This window comes from Parasteatoda tepidariorum, chromosome 9 (genome assembly GCF_982258835.1).
Source record: "Parasteatoda tepidariorum strain Cologne lab strain chromosome 9, Ptep-v5.0, whole genome shotgun sequence".
NCBI lineage: Eukaryota > Metazoa > Arthropoda > Arachnida > Araneae > Theridiidae > Parasteatoda > Parasteatoda tepidariorum.
The window spans coordinates 101,885,340-101,908,201 of NC_141763.1; the positions used below are offsets into that span (position 1 = coordinate 101,885,340).

The 22,862-nt window shown below is 26.5% G+C and overlaps 2 long non-coding RNA genes across 2 annotated transcripts; one reads left to right on the top strand and one right to left on the bottom strand.

Annotated features, from left to right (window-relative positions):
- Window positions 1-478: 478 nt before the first annotated feature.
- Window positions 479-7,928, bottom strand: LOC147805175 (uncharacterized). Its single transcript, XR_015429460.1, has 3 exons — window positions 7,893-7,928; window positions 7,220-7,264; window positions 479-648 (listed from the first exon to the last, which is right to left on the bottom strand). It is a non-coding gene; the product is annotated as an uncharacterized LOC147805175 (long non-coding RNA).
- Window positions 7,929-11,023: 3,095 nt separating this feature from the next.
- LOC147805176 (uncharacterized) lies at window positions 11,024-15,058 on the top strand. The gene is made up of 3 exons (XR_015429459.1): window positions 11,024-11,474; window positions 12,836-12,895; window positions 14,787-15,058. It is a non-coding gene; the product is annotated as an uncharacterized LOC147805176 (long non-coding RNA).
- The last annotated feature ends 7,804 nt before the right edge of the window (window positions 15,059-22,862 follow it).

Consider the following 22,862-nt stretch of genomic DNA (forward strand, 5'->3'; position numbering starts at 1 on the left):
ACAATCTATGCTTCCACTTATCAATACATTTTTAAACTAGGTAAACATATGTAATAATCTTTTCTTTACAGTGATATTCTACTTAAAAGCAGAATAATAAAACTGCTGTCCAGAATTATGAAAATTCTGTATCTCACAAGTAATTTTTCAAGTTTTAACTTGAAGTCAATATATATGTCTATAATAGCTTGTAGTCAGTATATATATGTTTTAAAATAAAAGCTGTGTTCTTAAGGAATCTAGTGATACTATTTTACCCTATACAAAAATAAATACAACCTACAGCCGATAATATTAAGAGGCTGTCCAGAGATGATCATTTAGTGCGATACTGATCATGAATTCATGTTTTACTGATTATATTTAGTCTTGCAGCAAATTTAACAAAAAATAGGTGTATTGGACAAAAATGTACAAATGTAGCCAGTCATGTAATGAATTGAATGTACCCTGAAATTAGTTAAATGAATAATCAACATTGTCTCTTGCAAACATTTTATTATACAAAGACATATAAATACAAAGACATAACCTTAATCAATACAAATATTACACAAATTTCAATTTAATTTTAAAAATAATAAAAACAACAGAGAAATCATATCTTTGTCTACATAGAATCACTTGGAATAGCACAGAAGAGTTCTCCTGAAAGAGAGGATAATAAAATAAAAATTATGCAAATCGTATATTTTAAAAACATAAGTATTTTTGTGAAAATGAGCTTTTAAAACTAAAATTTCTATCGAAAAGTTTTTGCTTTTATCATTTCATTGATAAATTTTGACTCATCAAATTAGTCTTCAAATTAGTAACACCATGCAAAACATACACCTGTCTTATAATTTAGAAAGATTTTGAACATAAAATTCCTTTCTGAATGAAATTATTGAATATTGACTCACGAACCCATTAAGATTGACAACTAGTACATGAAAATCTAACTGTTAAATGAAAAGTTATTCAGGGTGTTTAATTTTGTGCTCACCTTTGCTCAGAAAATATTTAATTTTAAAAAACATGCAGTTTTTTCTTCATTAATTTTATGGTGCTCAATTTTATTGCATTTAATATTTAAAACAATTATGATATTCTAATGTAAATTATTGTTTCAAGGAAAGGTATAGAAGAAAAATTACTTTTAAATATATATTACTTACATGCACGAATGTATCAATAGTATTTTTTTTTCGCTTTACTTTTATGATTAAATTTTTTATTGTATACCCTTGACAAAAAAAATTTCAAAATTTACAACATTTTTCATATTAAAATAGGCATCAAAACAATAATATGTATTGAATTGAAACCAGAATTGAAACCATATGAAAAAAGGTTGCTCAAAATTTGCTAGTTAAAAAGGCAGATAATTTTACAATTCTGTAATAACTTTATAAATCAATAAATTCTTAAATTACTTTAATGGTGATGCTTTGTGAAATTAATATTTTCCTCATATAAAAAACACAAGAACTAGATAAGAATAACGACAGATTTGACCAATGTCACGATTTCCGTAATGTCTTTATATAACTGGTATAGATGTAAGACAAAAAATGAAAAGTTTACATAAATATTAATAACATTGTTTACATCTCTGATGAAATTTCTTTTCTTCAAATTTTTTTATTAATTTAGTTCCTTCTTTTAACAAAAAATATTTGTTAAATACTCCATTACTATGCCTAGGAATAAAAAAGGGAAAGGTGCTTCCTAAAAAAAAAAGGGTACACCGAGTTTTTAAAGGGCTTTTAATTAACACCGTAAATAGTTAACAAAATGTGTACTATTATGTAACAGCTGAATTCGATTCTTAACGACTGTAAAATTACCATCCTATACCTACTATTTTACATGTATATTTCAAAAAGTAGTTCTCACCCATTATCAAAATGAGAAAAATTTGTAGCTTACAAAGAAAAAAAACATGCTAATAGAAAATCATTGTGCAATAGAAAACATTGTGCAATAGAAAAAAATATTGTTAAACTTGAAGGCTTTTTCCATAATTTAAACTATTAACTAATAAACGATTAATTAAAAATAAATATTGAAAGGTACAGTCGGCAAAAAAAAAAAGATATCACCCTGAATAACTTTCGTTCTAATGATCGGATTTTCACGAACTAAGTGTTAATCTTAATGGTTCCTGGGGGTGACATCAAATATGCTAATTAATTAGTGCTAACTATTAATTAAGTTACGAAATCAGACACAAAAACGTACTTTCTCTGAATAAACATATATTTTTTCTTACATATTTGGATTTTTAACCTTCAAAATATAGGGGGTAGCCGCAATCTGGGAAATATGGTCCCCATAGTTTGGTCAGGAGAGCGATCCAAAGTTCGTACCCCTTAATGTTAATTTCACTTTTTACGTTTTTAGTCATATTTTAAAAACTAATAAAGCAATTCGAAGAAAATTTCACCCAGTCATAAAACTCATTTACCCAAAGATAATTTCACGAAAAAAATAATTTTTAATAATTGTTAATTATTTTTTATTATTTAATTAAATTAAGGATGAAAAATTTTTGAATTATAAGGTATGAATTTTTTTATACCATATTAATCTACATATTTTTCAATTGAAAAATCTAAAGTTTCAACTGTTTTTATTTATTAGAAGCTGAGAAAAATTAAAATTAATTATTTTTAAAAAAATAATTTGGCGACAATGAAGAAATGATTAAATGGGGCGATTAATATTAAAATGTGATAAACTTGCGAGGAACTTGACTTCGCGCGCTTAGCATAAAATTTCATTCATATTTTTTTCGCTAATAATCGTTTGCTTATCTTTTCATTTTTATTTTTTTAAGCTATAAAATACGATGTTTCTTTTTTAGTCGTCTAAAATTCTATTTGCAATTTAGTAAAGAAATTTGAATAAAACATTTTATTGAATAAAATACATTTTATTCAGAGAATGTGGAGTTTTATAAAAGCATGCTTCTGATAGAATATGATTATACAACAGATTGTGCTTCTTTAATGTGATTTTTTTTTATTTTTTTTTCTCAATAACTGATAAAATTTCAATAATATACATACGAATGAATAAATTTGGAATAAAATATTCATCAATTTCTTGAATATATATTTTATGAATATTAATAAAAATACGTAGTCAACATTTTTAAGCATCTCTCACAACATCGCAAATTTCTCAAAATCTTATAGGGTAAACTAACCAGTGAAGGAATACTTAAGCTTAGCTTGTCTTTAAAAAAAAATCATAAAAATTTCAAAATTTGTAATTTTAGCTAAATGACGTATTTGTTATTAAATGCATGTCGACATATTTGTTATTAAATGCAAATTATGTAAAAAAAATTTAGATAACTTACATAATATTGTTTTAAGCTTTTGGTGGTTTAAATAATAAGTAGTAAGATAACCAAGTGAAGGAACAGTTCTTAAATTGAATAAACACTAAATTTTCCAGTGAATGAACACTTAACTTTGAGAATGTTTGATGCTCGTTAGGAATCCTTAGGCCACACAGATATTTGTCGCCCTGTAGATGCCTGAATTGACGGCTGTTAACACAGGCGGGCATTAGGAAAAAAAAAATCTTTTAAGTTTTCGTGCCCCCATTTCAGTATCTTAAGGGCCTTAAGAGCTCTGTTTAAAAAGAGAGTATCATATCATATATATATATATATATATATATATATATATATATATATATATATATAAGAAAACAAAAATAATCATAGTAACAGTATTTGGTGGTAAATGTAGCTTATCGTAATTGAAGAATATGCTGTGCGACATTTTATGGTGAATTTGCGAACGTAAGTTTCAGAATGTATCGAAACATGTGGATGCTATTTGCTAATCATCTTTATCCAAAGAAAACCATGTAACGTAGCAAAATGAAGCAATTTTTTTAAACAATGAATCATACAATATGCAACATATTATTTCAATATCTTATTCTTAAACATAACATATTTCAATGTTTTTAAAATGCCACTAAACATTCAGCAATTCCTTGAGTTATAGAAAAAAGAAATATCGTAAATTATAGAAAACCTTGTGAATGTGCATTAGAATTACTATACAATCTACATTTTATTTTTCAAGCACTTTTTTTCTCTTCAAACTTTCGTGCCTAGAAGACTCGATTAAAGCTGTAAAAATCTCTATCCCTAAAATTTTGTATATAGCTATTATAAGTTACGTTAATTTGATTTTAGTATGAAATCCTCGAATAAACATAGCAAAAATAGCATAATCTAAATAATATCAGATAAAAAGTTCATGTATTTAAATTCTGAAAACTTATAAATCGATTCAAATTTTCTTTTCAAAAGAGATTAAAATAATTTTTTATTTTATTTATTTATTTATTTTTTTTGCTTTTTGGACATAAATGAACTTAAAAATTGTCTATTGCCTAGAAACTTCGAGGTGTTTTCTATTAACTATTAATTAAACCTCTCAGAGCAATCACAAAACATTATTTCAATTTTTTTACAGTCAGAAATTGGTTGCCTAGCAACCTAGTAAAATTAAGCGTTTCTCTTTTAAATCAGTCAAGGGTTATCTTAAAATATTTATTTGCGCAGGCGACTTTTTTTGGCGGTTTTCTGGACTATCGCCAAATATATAAACCTTTATTGCAACCCAATTTACGACCCAATTGTTTTAAAATTTTGTCTACCCCCCCTAATTCAAGTGTCTAGATTCCAAATATGTAAAAAAAAATATATGTTTATTCAGAGAAAGTACGTTTTTGTGTCTGATTTCGTAACTTAATTAATAGTTAGCACTAATTAATTAGCATATTTGAGGTCACCCCCAGGAACCATTAAGATTGACACTTAGTTCGTGAAAATCGGATCATTAGAACGAAAGTTATTCAGGGTGATATCTTTTTTTTTTTGCGGACTGTACATATTTTTAAAAAAAATATTCATTTCAAATTTTTTTAAAAAATCTTTTAATAAACTTATTGATACTAAAAAAATCTTTTAAAAATTTAACCAGTTGAGAATTAACAAAGTAAATATTTGTAATGGTATCTGAATCAAACTTATTAACACGAATAATTTTAAAAGTGTGTAATCATCATTTACACATTAAATTTTTTAAAAGGAATATTATCAGACAGTGTCGTCAAAGGGCAGTGAGGACGGTTGGCCCTTCTCGAGGAGGTACACTGCATTTTTATTTGATACAGAAAAATTAGTTGTCATTTTCTGTAGATTAGAATAGCAGGAGTTGCACATTAACCACTTTCAACATATACTTTTCGAATTCTAGCAAATAAACTCTGTAATAGGATACACACATTATGGGCCACAAATAAAAAGAAACAAAACTTATTTAAATCTAATGAATAATTCAGAGAAAAATTAGACTGAAAACATTTAAATCTGTTTGATTGCCCAAGGACAGGAGCGTTACAATGGGCGTTTCCTTATTATAGACTTTTTTCCCTTTTTTTTTTAAATTGCAGGCATTGGGGGGTTGTCCCATTGGCCACAGGAATGCCAGAACTACTACTTTCTTCTCGTTACCCAGTGGGCACCTGTGGTGAAGCAGGGTCGCCCACGTCACACAACCACAACCCGTTTATAGGGCGGAAAGTTAAAAAAGAATCTTTAAAAACTTCAACATTTCAATATGCAATTAAACTGGTTCTGATGTTTTTCATCTCGTTTAACTCATAAAATCGTAAGATTTCTATAATCTTTTTGCTTCTGTCGCACTTAAATGTTAGTTTAGAGATTCCTAATGTGTTTACATTTTAAACTTCTGTTTCAAGAAAACTTTTTTGTTTTTAAAAAGGTAGGTGTATATATTTTTGCCAAATAAAAATATTTTGTACTATTGAAGAATAGATAAATAAGTGAAATGTAGGTGTTATTAACATTATTTCTTAGTTACCATAAATTAAATTTACTTACACATTTTATTAAGAATTTTTTAACTTTTACGGGGCATTTTATTTGCTTGGACTAAAAAATTGTTCTTATCACAAAAATTTTTTCTACCAAATAATGTCTTAGAAGGCATTCAATATTGTACAGGTTAGTTTCAAGATGCTTCAAATCAGTACTTTGTCGTTACTTTTTTTTTTTTTTCTCTTTAACCTACATGTTTTTAAGCTATGTTAACAAGGTAGGTTTTTTAAATATGATTGTGTTTTCACAATCAAAATCTTACTGTACTTAATAAAATTTTTAAAAAAATATTTTATATACATCAATAAAATTTATAAATATAATACTTTTTTTCATTGAATAGGGAAGTGAACGATTAAAATGAAAATTAATAACCATTATTAAAATATAAAACTACATACAGTGACCAATCACTTCTGCGCCACCTCTTTTATGTGCCTTTTGCATATATACAAAGGTTTTCAAAGGCCCTTGATCATTATATAGGAAAATAATAATAATTATAATTCTTTATGCATCATTCAGAAAATAAATATTTCAATTCAGCACACAATTTTTTTTTTAAAAGTCTAAAATTTTGATTTTATTTTTTGTTTAAATAGAAAAAAATAATCCCATTTTTTAGAAAAAGTTTTCAGTTTAAAGCAAATAAACAATCTTCGTTACAGATAAAAGGAAATAAGTTACTGGATCTAGTAATACAGTTCATTTTTCTTCCCTATGGGATTTTTTTCACCTTTATTGTTTCTAGGAAGACATTTTTTTATATGAATTTGAATAAGGTGTCTTATCTATCACACCACCCACATTGAAACCACCATATATACCACCCATATGCTTTCAAAATTTATCTAGCAGTGTCTTTCCCACCACCAATTAAAACGTTAGTTTTTGGTCAAGGAATGTAAAGCTATAGCGATTACTATTACTCAGTTTACGCGAAAACAGAGATGACAAAAACATTACTCGAAATCATTAAAAACAATTAGAAGGTTTAGCCGCTATTCACGACTATTTGTAGTTTTATTCAGCTATTGAAACTTTTCTATCTAGCTTTTCTTATTTGTATGAGCTTACTGTTTTTAAAATCTTATGGACTTTTTCTCTTGGTCCCAAAGACTGAAGCATAATGAGAATTCACTGTATTTTATAAATGAATTCGCTTAATACATTAAAATGTCCCTAATCCTTCTTTAAAATCATAATTCAAATAATAATAATTAAAATAATACTTCTCAAAATAATAAATTATTTATGCACATCAAAGATTCTGCAGATGATAAAAGTAATAAAACTTACAGAAATTCATGGTGGACTAGCACAGGTTTACCAACATTTGAAGAGCTAAAAGGGAAAAAAAAGGGTCTTATTTTTATGTAAATATTAACTTGAGATATACAGTAAAAAAATTTTTCAGTAAACTTTTAGCAGAAATTTAAAAAACATTATACAACGGACACCCAGAAAGATTAAGTAAAAATTAGAATAATATTTTTTAAAAATTTGAATGAGAAAAATAACTTGCAGGCTACGAAATTTTATTAACAGAATCGTCATCAATAAAACAACAAAATTTTCTAAGTTCGCCTCTAGGATCACAAAATATAAGGTCAGCGTTTAAAATCTTCCAAAGAGTTAATTGAAATTTATTTTTTTATTTCCACTTAAAGATTCTCCACAAAAAATTATTGTAAATTTAGCTTTCGCTGAATCTGAAGCTTTTCTTATGTGCATGAACTTACTGTTTTTAAAATCTTATACACTTTTTCTCTTGGTCCCAAAAACTGATGCATAAGGGAGAATTCACTGCACTTTATAAATAAATTTGCTTTATACATTAAAATGTCCCTAATTCTTCTTTAAAATCATAATTCAAGTAATAATAATTAAAATACTACTTCTCAAAGTACCTAATATTAAATTAATTATGTACATCCAAGATTCTGCATATGATAAAAGTTAAAAAACTTACTGAAATTCATGGTGGACTGGCACAGGTTGAAAAGCTAAAAGGAAAAAAAAGGTCATATTTTTATGTAAATATTACCTTGTATACAGTAAAAATATTTTACGGTAAACTCTTAGCAGAAATTTAAAAAGTATTACCCAATAGACACCCAGAAAGATTAAATAAAAATTAAAATATTTTTTAGAAATTAGAATGAGAAAAATAACTTGTAGGCCAGGAAATTTAGAATGAGAAAAATAACTTTTCGACCAGGAAATTTTATTAACAGAATTGTCAACAATAAAAAAAAACACAAAATATAAGGTTAGCATTGAAAATCTTCCTAAGAGTTAATTGAAATTTATTTTTTTATTCCCACTAATAGATTCTCGGCAAAAAATTATTGTAAATTTAGCTTTTGCTGAATCTGAAGCTTTTCTTATTTGCATGAACTTACTGTTTTTTAAATCTTATACGCTTTTTCTCTTGGTCCTAAAGACTGGTGCATAAGTGAGAATTCACTGTACTTTATAAATGAATTCGCTTAATACATTAAAATGTCCTTAATCCTTCTTTAAAATCATAATTCAAATAATAATAATTAAAATATTACTTCTCAAAATAATATTAAATTATTTATGCACATCAAAGATTCTGCAGATGATGAAAAAAAAAATAAGTTAATTGATAAATCATTTTAACTATTAATAAATTTAAAAATTTGTATCAGGGGAATTGGTTGGTAATAGTTGCTTTTCTCAATTTAATTTATGTAAAATAGAACAGTTTCACATAAAAGTCATTTTTGAAATTTAATTTATTTTGAAAAAAACTTTTCAAATTGATTATAATCAAATTTTTGTCGTTTCCATATGGTTCGCCCCCTAGTACAATAATTTAAAATATGTGCGTTTAAACCCTCACTTTGCTGTGGTCAGACTGACAGGCAAACAACAACTATTTTGCTCAAGCCAAAACAGATTAAGAAAATTATCAATAAAAAAAAGCGGCTAGATTTTTTCGTTAAGCCGTGTTTCAAACTACTCGTAAATTTACGTTTAAATTAGTGTTCAATGGAATCTAATATTAAAGCATATTGTGTCTAATAAACTATTATTAATAATTATATTAGTCTAGCACTTCCATACAAAGCTCAATATAAGGATTTGATATTTAGTTTAAGAAAAAAAAAATTCCTTTAAGTGATAAGATGTAAGTTGTCAATGGAATAAGAGTTGAATTTGGAGCACTTCAGCTACTTGGAAAGTGAAGTTGATGAGAACAGAGACGCAGTACTTCACCCAGTTGGAAAATAGTAGAAATTTCAATTGCAAGTTACCATTGTTACAAACATGAAAGCGAGATAATTCAATAAATAATAAATACATTAAGTAATAAAACTTACAGAAATTCATGGAGGACTGGCACAGGTTTTCTAACATTTAAAGAGGTAAAAGAAAAAAAAAGGTCTTACTTTCATGTGAATATTAACTTGAGATATACAGTAAAAAAAATTTCGCTTAACTTTCAGCAAAAATTTAAAAAGCATTACACAACGGGCACTCAAAACGTTTGAATGAAAATTAGAATAATATTTTTCAGAAATTAGAATGAGAAAAATAACTTGTAGGTCAGGAAATTTCCTTAACAGAATCGTCAACAATAAAACAACAAAATTTTCTAAGTTCGGCTCTAGGATCACAAAATATAAGGTTAGCATTGAAAATCTTTCAAGGAGTTAATTGAAAAACTTTTATTTCCACTGAAAGATTCTCTGCAAAAAATTATTATAAATTTAGCTTTCAGTGATTTGGAAGCAGTTATAACTTGTTTTCTCAATAGAATACAAGTTAAATTTGAAGCACCTCGGCTACTTCGAAAGTGGTCAAACATCCTTTTAAGAAGTTGTACTTGTAAATAAAATGGTATTATATTCTGTCTATAGCTGTCAGGAAATGATTGTAATTTAAATTGTCAACAAGTACAGAGCTCCTGTAGATTTTAGTACTCTAACTAGTCGAAAAGTAGAAATTTTGATCTCATGTTACCAATACGAGTGCGAGTTCATTAAATTAATAATAAACACAGCAAGAAATAAGAAAACCTATAGAAATTCATGGAGAGCGCTAACAGGTTTTCTAACATTTTTAAAACTAATAGAAAAAGAGTTGTTTGTTATTTTTATTGAGTATGAATTTTGTTTTCATATTGTATTGAACTTTTATATATTTTTGTAATCCCTATAAAAATCGGGCATTATTTTATATGAATATTAACTTGAAATTCACAATAAAAACATTATTCACTTAACTCTTAACAAAAATTATGAAGTAACTTAACATTGATTTCAAAATATAAAAGAATTTTGTAATATATTTTTTTTGTATAAGTGGGGTTAGCCAATATACAATTAAGTATGAGCAACTGCGTGCTAAAAAACTTTCCATAATCTATATTTTTTTTAGGTTGTTTAAGAATTCACAGCACGATTCTTCGCAATTATTTATATTAACATGTACAAATAAATTTTTCATCTTAATTTAAACTATTTAGTATAAATTATTAAACCTTTACCTATTTTTACACTTGAATTTAGCTCAAAAATTTCATTAAAATGAAATACATATAACAGAAACAATTTTTAATATTACTAACAGCAATTAGTTAACTAAAATCTAAATATTATTTAACATAAAGAAATAAGTTTTAATGAAAATTCTTGATTATTATACAAACCTATTTTCATAATATACTTAGATAAACCTGATTTATATCATATGCTACAACATATTATGAATTGCACTTAAAGAGTCATCATACAACAGAATTTATATTTGTTTTTGGCGTGCTACTGCTCGATTGTCGCTAAAAATTTGGCGGCGATCTTGGTGTTGATAAAACATTTGTCTGTACATTTTCATTGAATTAAATTTAATATTTTTTATTATTCTATCTTAGAAAGGTGTTAATTATGATGTATTAATTGAATAAAGATGATTGCCAATCTAAAACATAGCGCCAAAACAGCACTTCAAACGCGGTTCTTTGTAAACCGAAATCTGCACGTCGTAAACATATTTGAACAATAGTAAATCAAAAATGATTAAAATAATAACTTCATTGTAATAGAAAAAAATAAAACCTTACCTCCCAGGTAGCAAAAAGATATGATCTAATATTAGAAAGATGCAATATAATACTGCCCTGCTAGAAAACGCAACGCTCTTGAATCCTATCTTCTAATTTTAGAACTAATATTATATAAAATAAAATAGTATTCGATCTAACATTCGAACTTTCAAAATAATCATCTATTTCATTACTTTTGGTACAGCGTCACATTTTTGCGAAAGGTTATCCCATATTATTAATAAATAAACATTTATTTATGAAAGAAAACAATAAATTAAATATTACTTAAAATGTCATTTTTAGCCAATGCAAAGAAAGCGAAAAATAATATTAGTAGTAGTTTGCGAACGATTGAACTCAAAAAACTTTTTCAACTGTTGAATCTTGTCCCCCTTCTTCCTCGTTGGCTTCCTCTGTTCGTTTGTTTACGGCGCCATTGTTAGAACTTAGCTGCTTTCTTTTCAATTACATAAGGTATTTATAATTTAGTAATTATTTGAAAACTTTATACATTTCAATGATAGTTACATGAAACGTTAAAGAAGTATTGTAAGTAATGTTTTTGCTTTAGTTAAAAATCATGTATCAAATAAAGTCAGTTTATATTATGAATTGTGATCATTATTGTTCGCACATAGTAGTTGACTTCTGTGTTAAGTTATTGTTTAGCTATAAATAATAAGTAATGTAATTAGTTCAAAATATGCTTGTAAAAGAACGTTTGCTAAGTAATTCGACTGTAACAAAGTTTTTCTGCAACAGTGGAAAAGATAAAAATAATTGTCTGTAAACAAATTAGCCAAGTTAAAACAATTAGAAAATTAATGATCTGCTACTTTTAGCTCAGTTTAGACCATTACATTCTAGAATGTTTAACGTTCAATACAAACAATATTGTTACCGTATTAAAATTTCATGTCTAAAATATTGTAAAACAAAGAATTAAACATTTTTATTTAAATTTCTTGGGGATATTTCAGTATCGTGATTTGTCCCGCCAAGTGCAATCACCAAATAGATTTTAAACTTGTAACTTTTTTAAACAAAAATATGTATATGTTTGCCTGGGGTTGTACCTTTCGAGTTTGTCCTATTCTGTAATGTTTCTTTTAGTTTAATAAATATTTAATTAATAATTATTATGATAACAATTAGTCTAATAAATAATTATTGTTTAATAAAGTTTTTAAATAAATTTCTATTACATATAATCTGAGACTAAAAATTTAATTAAGCAATAAAAAAATAAGTGTTATGCATACTGACTTTTAAATGTAATGTAAATATATTTGGGGGGAGGGACAATATATATATTACAACTTTGAAATATGTGAATTGTTAAAGAATTCTCCGAAATGGTTTTTTCAACCATAAATTGATGAATTTGAATTCTTATAGTATCTTTTTATATTGATGTACTTATACGAATTTTAAAATAAGCATTTGTTTATTTAATATTTTTCGGCACTCTTTTTGTTGATTTGCCACATAGCGAGTAGTTATTTTCTGATATAATAAAAGAAGTTAAAGGGTTTTGCAATTTGATTTTATTTTTAAATATCTGAGAGTTTACTTGGGAGTGCTTATGAGCTAAATTCTTTTAGTTGATCTCCTTCCCTCTGTGTTATTTTTTGTGTGACACTAACGAAATTTTTTTTACGCTGGTATCGATACCGAAATTTATCATTTAATTTCATTGTAAAGGATATTTCAATTTCTTAAAATCATTTTCAAATTAAATAATTAAAGTTTCAAATAAATATTCAATGTTAAATAGTTTTAAATGTGTTTTTTTTTCATTTCAAAATCTAATTTCTTTTCTTTTTAAATTTCAGTATATATAGCTTTTCATCTTCAAGAAAATCTACTATTTTTAAAATAAGCAATGGACGAAAGTAAGCAATTGTTTATTTCACACTTTTTTTGTTGATAGCTTGCCACATAGTGAGTATTTATTTTCAGGTCTAATAAAAGGGGTTAAAGAGTTTTGTAGTTTGAATTTTTTTTTTTTTTTAAACATATGATAGTTTGCTTGAGAGTGTTTATGAGCTAAACTCTTTTGTTAATCTCCTTCCCACTATGTTACTTTTTGCTTTTCGTGTGGCTCTACCAAGATTTTTTGATGCAAGTATTGATACTGCAATTTACTCATTGAATTTCATTGTAAAAGATATTAAAAAATTTTTTAAAAAATTTTCAAATTGCATAATTTAACTTTAAAATAAATATTCATTGTTTAAGAATTTTAAATTTGGTTTTTCCATTGTAAATTTAATTTTCCCTTACAATTTCAGATATAGCTCTTCATCTTCAAGAAATTTTAATTAAAATTTCATGTTTGAAATATTGTACAACAATGAATTAAACATTTTTATTTAAATATAGACTGATTTTTATTTGAATGTTTTTGATGCATCATTATATATATTAATTTGTAAATGATTAAAAAATAAACAATAATATGGTCTATTCAAAATGGTGATTATGGTGAATGTAGAGCTTTGATTAAATTGTATTTTTTAAATAAATTCCTATTAGAAATAATCTAATGCTGTAAAAATTTGTTAAACTATAAGAAAAAAGATATTTGACAAATGTTGGGTATGCATACTGACTTTTAAAGAATGCTATGTCAAAATATTTGGGGGAAGGGGCGAACTATATTTAATATATATTTACAACTTTGAAATATGTGAATTGTTAGAGAATTCTCCTTCTATATGATTTTTTCATCCATGAATTGATGATTTTAAATTCTCATAGTATCTTTTTACATTGATGTTCTTTTACATTAATCAAATTTTAAAATAAGCAATGGAAAAAATTAGCAATTGTTTATTTAACACTTTTCGCCACTTTTTTTGTTGGCTTGTCACAAAAGAGTTTTGCAGTTTGAATTTTTTTTCATTGCAACGATAAAGATAAAAATAAATTTTTTGTAAACAAGTTTGCCATGTTTAAATAATTATTAATTAATCAATTACTTTTTAGTTAAAACCATTGCATTTTAGAATGTTTGAAATTTTATTCACAAGTTGAACACTGTTGTTACATTTTTTGAATTTCCTGTTTAATATATTGTAAAATGGTGAGTTAAATATCTTTATTTTCATTTCATGAATTAGACAGATGTTTTTGATATATGATATATGATTAATTATATTAATTTATAAATGATAGCAAATAGTTAAAAAATAAGCAACAATATGGTCTATTCAAAGTATGTTAACGTTAAATGAAGAACAGTGCTTAAAAGGTGTTAAAATTTTTATTTATGAAGTTCTTAAAAAAAATGTGAACATTTCCTATTGGCTCTATGAGCTTATACAATGTACAAAAATATTTTAACAGTTAAGTGTCATTGTACTTAATCTTTAAAAAAAATTAAAAAGTATTGAATTTGATATATTTTTGTATCTGTATATATACTTGAATATTCACTTCAATTGAAAAGAGCTTAAGCGTTTTGACCTATAATTTCTTCTTTTTTAAAAAAATAATAATTAAGAAAAAATAAAATTATTATTTGAAGGCCGTTATAAGTGAAATAATTTTCTATTCTTTCTTGGTGATACTGAGATTATTTGGTGCAGGTATTGTTACGGAAATCTACCCATTAAATTGTAAACATTTTCAAATAAAATGATTTAAGTTTTAAAGAAATATTCAATGCTTAATAGTTTTAAATTTACTTTAACTAATTTAATGTTTTCAATATAAAGTAATATAGAGGTTTAAGTTTAGTGTTTTCAATGTAAAGTTAACTTTTTTCTCTTATAATTTTAGCTTCGTCTGCTGGATAAACAAGCTTATCTACCAGGAAGGAGCCATTCATTTTTGAGCTTGGGTGCTGTACAGTGCAAATGGAAATTAATTTCTGGTAGAAAACTAGGAGCCATATGTTCAATCCTGACAGAAAACAAAACGACTGGAGGCTCTCTTTAAATCTGCCGGAGCTGAAAGTTTGAAGAAAGGTGCATCCCTGTGCGATTCGTTTGTGTGATATGCAAAGATGCTGCTGACCAATTTATAAAATCTTTCAGTAAAGCAAAGATTTTCAGTTTATTGCTCTGAAATATAGTTCAGTAGCACAAAAACAAAAAATTGAATTGAAGAAAAACTTTAAACTGTATGAAATGACTGTAAAGTTTTGAAATTTTTTTTAATTTAAAAATAATAATAATTAAAATGATAACACATGGTCCTACTGTTGCTTTTAGAAAATTTTTTTATTTTATTTAATTACAAATACGTGTTCTTAACTTATATTTTAACAAAAGAATATTGATAAGCTTATATTAAACAATGATGGTAAGAATGTATTGCTTTTATAGTTTAGTGAAGTTATATTTATATTGTGTTTTGTTTTAAAATAAAATAATTAAGTAGTGAAATGTTTGTCATGATTTGATTTGATTTATTTTTTTATTCTTAACTACTGCATTGTGTAATTTATTCTAGTCATTATACTTATGTTTAAGTATTATGAAAATTCGAGAAATTTTGAAGATATCAGAAGAAATTTTATTTTAACATCATTGTTAAACATTAACTCTAACTTATGAGCAATTATACTACTAGCATTGTATTTATTAACTTCAATTTTGCAGTTCAAATTTGAGATAAGAAGTGTATATAGATTTTTATGATTTTATAGATTTTTGCAAAGATTTAAATTAATGTAATTGTAAAATAATGATAATAGTAAAAATTTCTTAGGCTTAATATTTAAAATTTAGCAGAACATTTATTTACATTATTGTAAAAACAGAAAATTTAAATCAACTTAAAGAAGAATCTTGTTTAAATTTTTATACATAAAATTCTTTGCAAAAGCAACTTTTTTAAATGCATAATATATGTTTTTTTAAGGCTAATTCTTCATAACGCATACTATATAATCAGAGAAAAACGATTTTGATCACTAATACGAAAGGCAACTTTTAAAAGATAATGTAAAAAAATTTATTATTTTTTCGTCTCATTCTTGTATGCAATTATATGTTTGTGCAAATTTAATTTAGATAATATGATATTTACTGACAGTTTTGAAATTAAAACGTTATGTTAATTTTTTGCAAAGATTGTTAGTTTAATAGAACATAACACCTTTAAATAATTATCGAATTGATGAAAATTCCTGAAGTTATTCTAACATTATTAAAAAAAAATATTAGTAATTTTCGTGATATTAGTTGCTTTCCTGGTTTCATTCCCTGGAAAAATTTCTACCTTGCGTTTGAGTTTTGTTTTTAGGTGTTTTGCTAAATAAAATTTCAAATACTAAAAGAATAAAGTTACGTAAGTATTTCTCCATTTAGCAATTCCAGTGAAAAAAGAAGGGGAAAAAAATATGTGTAAATTTGTTGAAGTAAGTAATTTGAATATTTTTAAATTTTTTTCTTTATTGTGCCAATTATTACAAGTAATGTCCACTTAAAAATTGAACAATTGTAAGGGGAAAAAATTTTAAGTTTAAATTTCCACTCAGTTCAAATGTAAATATATAACTTTATAATTATATAGTGTGGTTTTTATTATATAATTTCAGAATATAAATAATGAATGATAATTGTGAAACCATTTAAAAAAATATATATATTACAAACTAAGAAATTAAACTAAGATTTTAATAAAATAAACCCAGTTTTTTTAAAAAAAAAATTAAGAGTACATTTTAAAATTAAAGACTTGAAAATTATTAATGATATAAAATTTGTCAGAAAACCCATTGTATGAATAAAAGAAAAAAATATCAATAAAAGTTGCAATAAAATATTTCCTAATTTAAATATTCGAAAAAATCAGCTGAACATAAGATATACTTTGGAGTAAGGAGGAGAAAAATGGAAGGTAGCAGAATTCTCTAATATAATTTTATTTAGTATTTCTGTATTGCTCAGTAAATAATGCATGGAATGACATAAAACTACTGTTCTATGTTTTACTGCTTCACAACAATACAGAAAATTAAGTAAAATTGTATCGTCGAATTATTCTACTACCATCCATATTTTCCTCTTGCTTACTCCAAAAAAATAAAAAGCAGAATAATATCAGAAAATACAAAATCTAATATTATATATCATCAAAACTAACGCAAAAGAATATTATGGCGAACGCTAGATAATATTAGTTTGCATTGAATCTAATATTATAAAAGGCTGAGCAAACAGCGACCTTTTATATCTTTCTAATATTACAAGTTGTGTAATATAACGTTAGATTTTGCCGCTTTTCTGATATTATCTAATGTTATGTGCTACTTGGGCTTTTTTGAAAATTATAAGAATCCAACGTGCTTCTTTGTCTAAACAATAAATTCACAGTTACAGTCGTTACTCGCTCGACCGCTTCACTGGCGGCAGCAGACAACTTTAACTTGGTGGCCCATTGGGTAGATTCAGACTGACGGGATGCGGCTGTTTGTAATGTACAGGCCCAACACTTCCTACAATGTTGGCAAAAGTTCATAGGGTGGCCCAGCAATCAACCCAGCTGACAGTAATTTGCACCTTCACTTTTCAATCAGTACCGTCAGTAATTTCGAAGATGGCCAGAACTTATGTTTTTGCTGGGTATTACTTAATTCTTTAAAAAGTTAAAGGAAAATTATAAAAATTTCCATATTAAAGCCTCTTTAATTAAAGTTACCAATAAAAAATCACATGAAAAATAAATTATACCTGTAATTACTACATTAGGGGATGAATGGGACAGTCCCATTCCTGCACTTTCTGTTCTGATTTATGCTACACTAAAGCCATCTATTGGTGAAAAAAGAAATCTGAAGAATTGTTTAATTGCTGAGTGTCCCATTCATCCCCAGTCCCATCCACCCCTCATCTCCCTATACAGTGCAGTTGATCTTTTATGAAAGAAAAATCGAATTGAAATATTAAATATTTTTTAAGTTCAAATTTCCCACCGAAAAAATTTGAAAATATTTTTTAAAATGCAATTTAATTTTATGCAATAACATAAATTATTTCAGATTTTTTTGCAAGATCTAACAATATGAAAAAAATTAATTTTTTACATAGCCTATACTCACAAAAAATTCCATAAATTTGGGAAAATGCGTTACAAGTTATAATTGGTCAGATGGCCATATAAAAGTTTTTTTTTGTGCTATGGCATTTTTACCTCCTTATCCTATTATAAACAATAAAATATTTTTTTGAAAGTTTTTTTACTAAAATTAGAATAATCGCTTAAAAGCATTTTTTCAAATAGGTATATCCGGCTTTTGAGATCAATTTCGACAATAAATATGGGGCAATCCATACAAAATTTACACCTTTGATACAAAAATGATAGAATTTTTTTATTGTTCTTCCTTGAAAATAAATCGACACTTATTTTTGACTATACGAATTTTTGAAAATTTCGCTTTTTTGCTCGCACGACTTTGCAAGTAATTTTTTAACGTATTGTTAAAAATCCAACAACAAAAATATTTAAATACACTTTCTTGAAGTGATTTTTCTCAAATTTTAAGAAAATCAACATTAAAATATAAATTTTTTTGTTTTTAACATAAAAAAAATTCATTTTTTGAAAAAAACAATTTGTTTTTGCAATTTGGACTTTTATGATTTTTTTTTATATTTCGACAGTGTGAAGTATAATCAATAATGATATTAATTCCAAATTTTTGAAATGGTAAGACACTATGGTTCAAAAGATATAAACAAAACAGTGACGGCGCTTTCAAGTTTAGTATGTAGCGGATGAGTTCGAGAACAGTCGAGCCATATTCTACATACATAATTACAATATCAGTGGTGCAAGTGGCAAAACATAGTTTTGGAGCACTTTTATAAAAAGAATTAAAACAAGAATTTAATTCCAAGAATTTTTAATTTTGTTCATTAATAACATATCTTATTTTTTACATTTCTTTGAAGGTCCCTGCATTAACAAATTAAGTTTCTTTTTGGTATCTTCCAATGTAGTTAAATATTCTGCTATCCTTGACTTAGCCTCAGATAAAAGGATCCGTCCGCTTTCTATAATCGACATGTCTTTATTATTTAACCCATCTTTAATATTTTTTTCAGCTGCGGCTAAGAGATCCTGAGAAGCCTTTAATTTTTTTTGCAAATCAATTTCAGCAGCTTTCAATCAACTTTCCTCAGTTTCAGTGTTTTCACATTCTTTTTTCTCAACCTCTAATCGAGCAGAATAATTTTTAAATGCTGCACGAGCCACTTTAATCATATCTTTGTCAACTTCAAAGTTATTTAAACCCCCAATTTTGTTGATATGTGACACAACTTGTCTCAAACCATTAACACTATACAAATTTAAACTTGCCCTATTGTCAAGTAGTTTTTTGTTCACACTAAAACCTCTTTCAACATCGGCATTCCCATGTGCTAAGCACAAAAGAACTTTAAAAAGCTTTGTTAAAAGAGGATACTTGATATTTCCCAAATTATCTTTCTTCGCAAAATAGTTTTTCCAAAACACATCAATTGATGCATATTCATTTGAGTCAGAACTTTCTGGTTCCCCAAGTAAACTCGTCCATTCATCTAGTAACAAAGATGCCTCTTCATGTTTTATAATGGATGGGGTTACTGTTGCCAGATATCTTATTGACTTAATAGAAGTGTCCTCCATTCTTATTACAGGATGCAACACTTTTTAAGATGATACAGTAACCTATTTTCAAGAGGAATGCTTTTAATAACTTTTTAGCGCATGCCAAATAAAAAGACCTGGCACCTAAATACATAGATTTTTTTTATGAGGAAGATAAAGATGTCATCGCCTTTGTGGTATCTAGTCCAACATCTATTAAATTTGAATTTAGCCAAATTTCTGCTTTTTCTACATCCAATGATTTTAAGTCCTTACTAGACAAACTAAGAAAAGCAGAACTCTTTAGAAACCGTCCTAACAACGCTTTAACTAGAGATACCAAAAAATCTGTTTCATATAGCCGAAATATTTCTAAAAAAAAGAGCTTTTTGCAAATGCAAAAGCAATTTATCTTTGAGGGCTTGCTTTATCCTTTTGTAGCGAGCACCATCCCTGCTGGTTGAACCGAGATCTTTTTCGAAAAATTTTGAAATAACATCGAACAACTCGATGAAACGCTCGAACGAGGTCTCTAATGTAAGCCACCGGCTACTTACGTGTCTGAAAAGAACCTTTTCGGTCACATTTAGTTGGCCTTGCAGTTTTCTAAAATCAGCACTTTTAGTTGAGGAATGTTTGAAAAAATAGTAAAGGTCAATTATAATACCTTCTACTTCACCTAAAGTGGTTAAAGCTTTAGAAAAGCAAATATGAACTTTGTGTAATGAACAGCTGGATACGTCTAGTAGCTGAGTATTTTGAGACTGGACCTTCACTTTCAGACTCTTCATTACATTTGGGCCATCACTGAAAAAAAACAAAAGCTTATCTTTTGGTAACTCATCAAAAACCTCACACAAGCACTGAAACATTATTTCAGCTGTTCCATGGCCTAAGTGAAAACTCTGTAAATGCTGGACAATAACTTGCTCTTTTATATCACTGTAAAAACGAATAAGAACATCCATCTGTTGCATGCGTTTATCCGGTTAAGGTGTTTCATCTACCATAGTAGAAAAGAACACTCCACTATTTCTAATTTCTTTCAGAAGACTTTCTTTAAAATATGGACCAAGACCATCTGAAATAAGGTATGAAGCTTTAGCTCTAGAGCAAGAAAAGTCTTTAGCAATCTTAGAATCAGAAAACATTTGTGGAAATAACATTGTAGCTGCGTTACAAAATGAGTATGAAACTCCTTTCTCTGCCAAAGAGACAACAAACTGTATTTCAGCAGCAGACACTTTTTCATTATGAGTCATCATACAGTCTATTCCTCTTGAATTGGAAAAGTCAATTCTTCTTTGTGTTGATTTCATGAGCATTCCCTCCTTATCACGATGATTCTTACACTTATCAATATGACCAGCATTTTTTGAATGTCGTTTGATTGCAGTAGATCCATGGTGTTTGCAAGAAATAGTCACATTACAAAATGTGCAAATAGCCTCATCTGGTTTTGAGACTTTAATACACCAAACTGATATTAGATCTCCATTTAGGTCACACTCCTTTAATACATCTTCATTAAATTTACTACATCGTCCACCATCTAAAATAATAAATTAGACATAAGTAAAAATACATTATTTTTTTTATAATATTTGTACAATAGAGATTTATAATAATGTACAATATAGTCGATTGTCCCAATATAGCTATAATTGTTCCCTCATCATGTAATGAAAGTATTTGAATTATGCAAATCACTTAAATTATATAACTTTAAATGAAACTATGAATAATAAGCTAGATGCAATACATTTAAATCTTATTTTTATGTGTTTGATTTTTGAATGAAGATTTTATTGTTAAATGTAAATTTTGTTAATACTTTAAATGAAAACTTGCATGATATTTTTGATTAAATTGAAATTTTTGAAAAAAAAATCAGATATGTTAAGTTATCAAATAACTTAATATAACAGCCACCAACATGATAACACTTAATATAATAATACTAAATTCTACTATATTTGAAGGGAAAAAAACTGCTTTGAAGGTAAAATTATCTTTTGAAATAAGTTAGTAAAATATTAATCCCTTTTAATATCTTAAAGCATTCAGTGGCTGGGATAGTTAATGAAATAATAAATCATATCTTAACACTTAAAATAATTTTATGTTACTGAAATTGTTGACAATTCAGTTGAATATGTTTTTTGTTCTTTTTTTTTAAGACTTTCTTTTCTTTGAATAACATTATTTGAAATCAAAAGTAACGTTGATGCTTGGCGCTGCAACCTACGCTTTGATTTTAAAAATCAATTAATTAATATATTTATATTACAAATTAAAAAATTTAATAATTTTTTTTTTACTTAATACAGTATTTCGTTAATGAATTGATTTAAAAAAAAACTAAATAATTTTTAAATGCAAATACAATGAGTATTGAAGCTAAAAATTTATGTCAGAAGTAAATTATTATATTGTCGCTACACTAATAATATTTTACAAATCTATGATAATTAAACTTTTTTATATCAATTGTTTTAAATCAAATCATTAAGAGATGAATTAAAGTACTTTTGAATGACAAATCTGAATAACATAAGATTTTTTGCTGCATTCAAAATATTGCCTCTAAATATTTTTAAATTTTTTCCTAAAACAAATTAAGAGCTCTCAAAATTTTGAAAGTAATAATACAATAATAAAATGCAATTAGTAAAAAAATATTAGTAAAAAAATAGAATAAATTAAAATAAATGTTTAAAAAAATATGCAATTAGTGGATGGTCCCTTAGATAAAAATGTACGTAGTTCACGTTTAAAAATTTAATTAGTTCTTATCTTTATTAAATTTAATGAATAAAAGAGAGATGGAAGTTCTGAGGTCATGAAGCTTTGTGATTCTTGCCTGCTCTGAGGATCAACAAGAAAATATGTACTTAGTGAATGGTCCCAAGTCAAATTCAAAGATCATGGTACTAATCTATAAATAGAATAGCGCAAGAAGGCCATTAGCTTGCCATTGACGAGGACGATGGCACTTGCTTCAGTAACCCTGAAATTAACAAGAGAAATAAAATTTTCTTCTGCTATTAAAATTTGACAATGTATAGTTGGTCCCCGAAAATTCGAGTGAAATTTCGGTTCCCTTCAGAGAGCGGAAAAGGAAGCCTGAAATTGAGAATATGTTGCAAAATGAAGCAGAGCTGCACATGAGAGTGCAAGAATCCTTTCCCACTGAATCCAGCTCAGTATGTATGATACACACGCAAATCCTCAAGTATTTCATCAAAAATGTAAAATAATCTGCTTTCATAC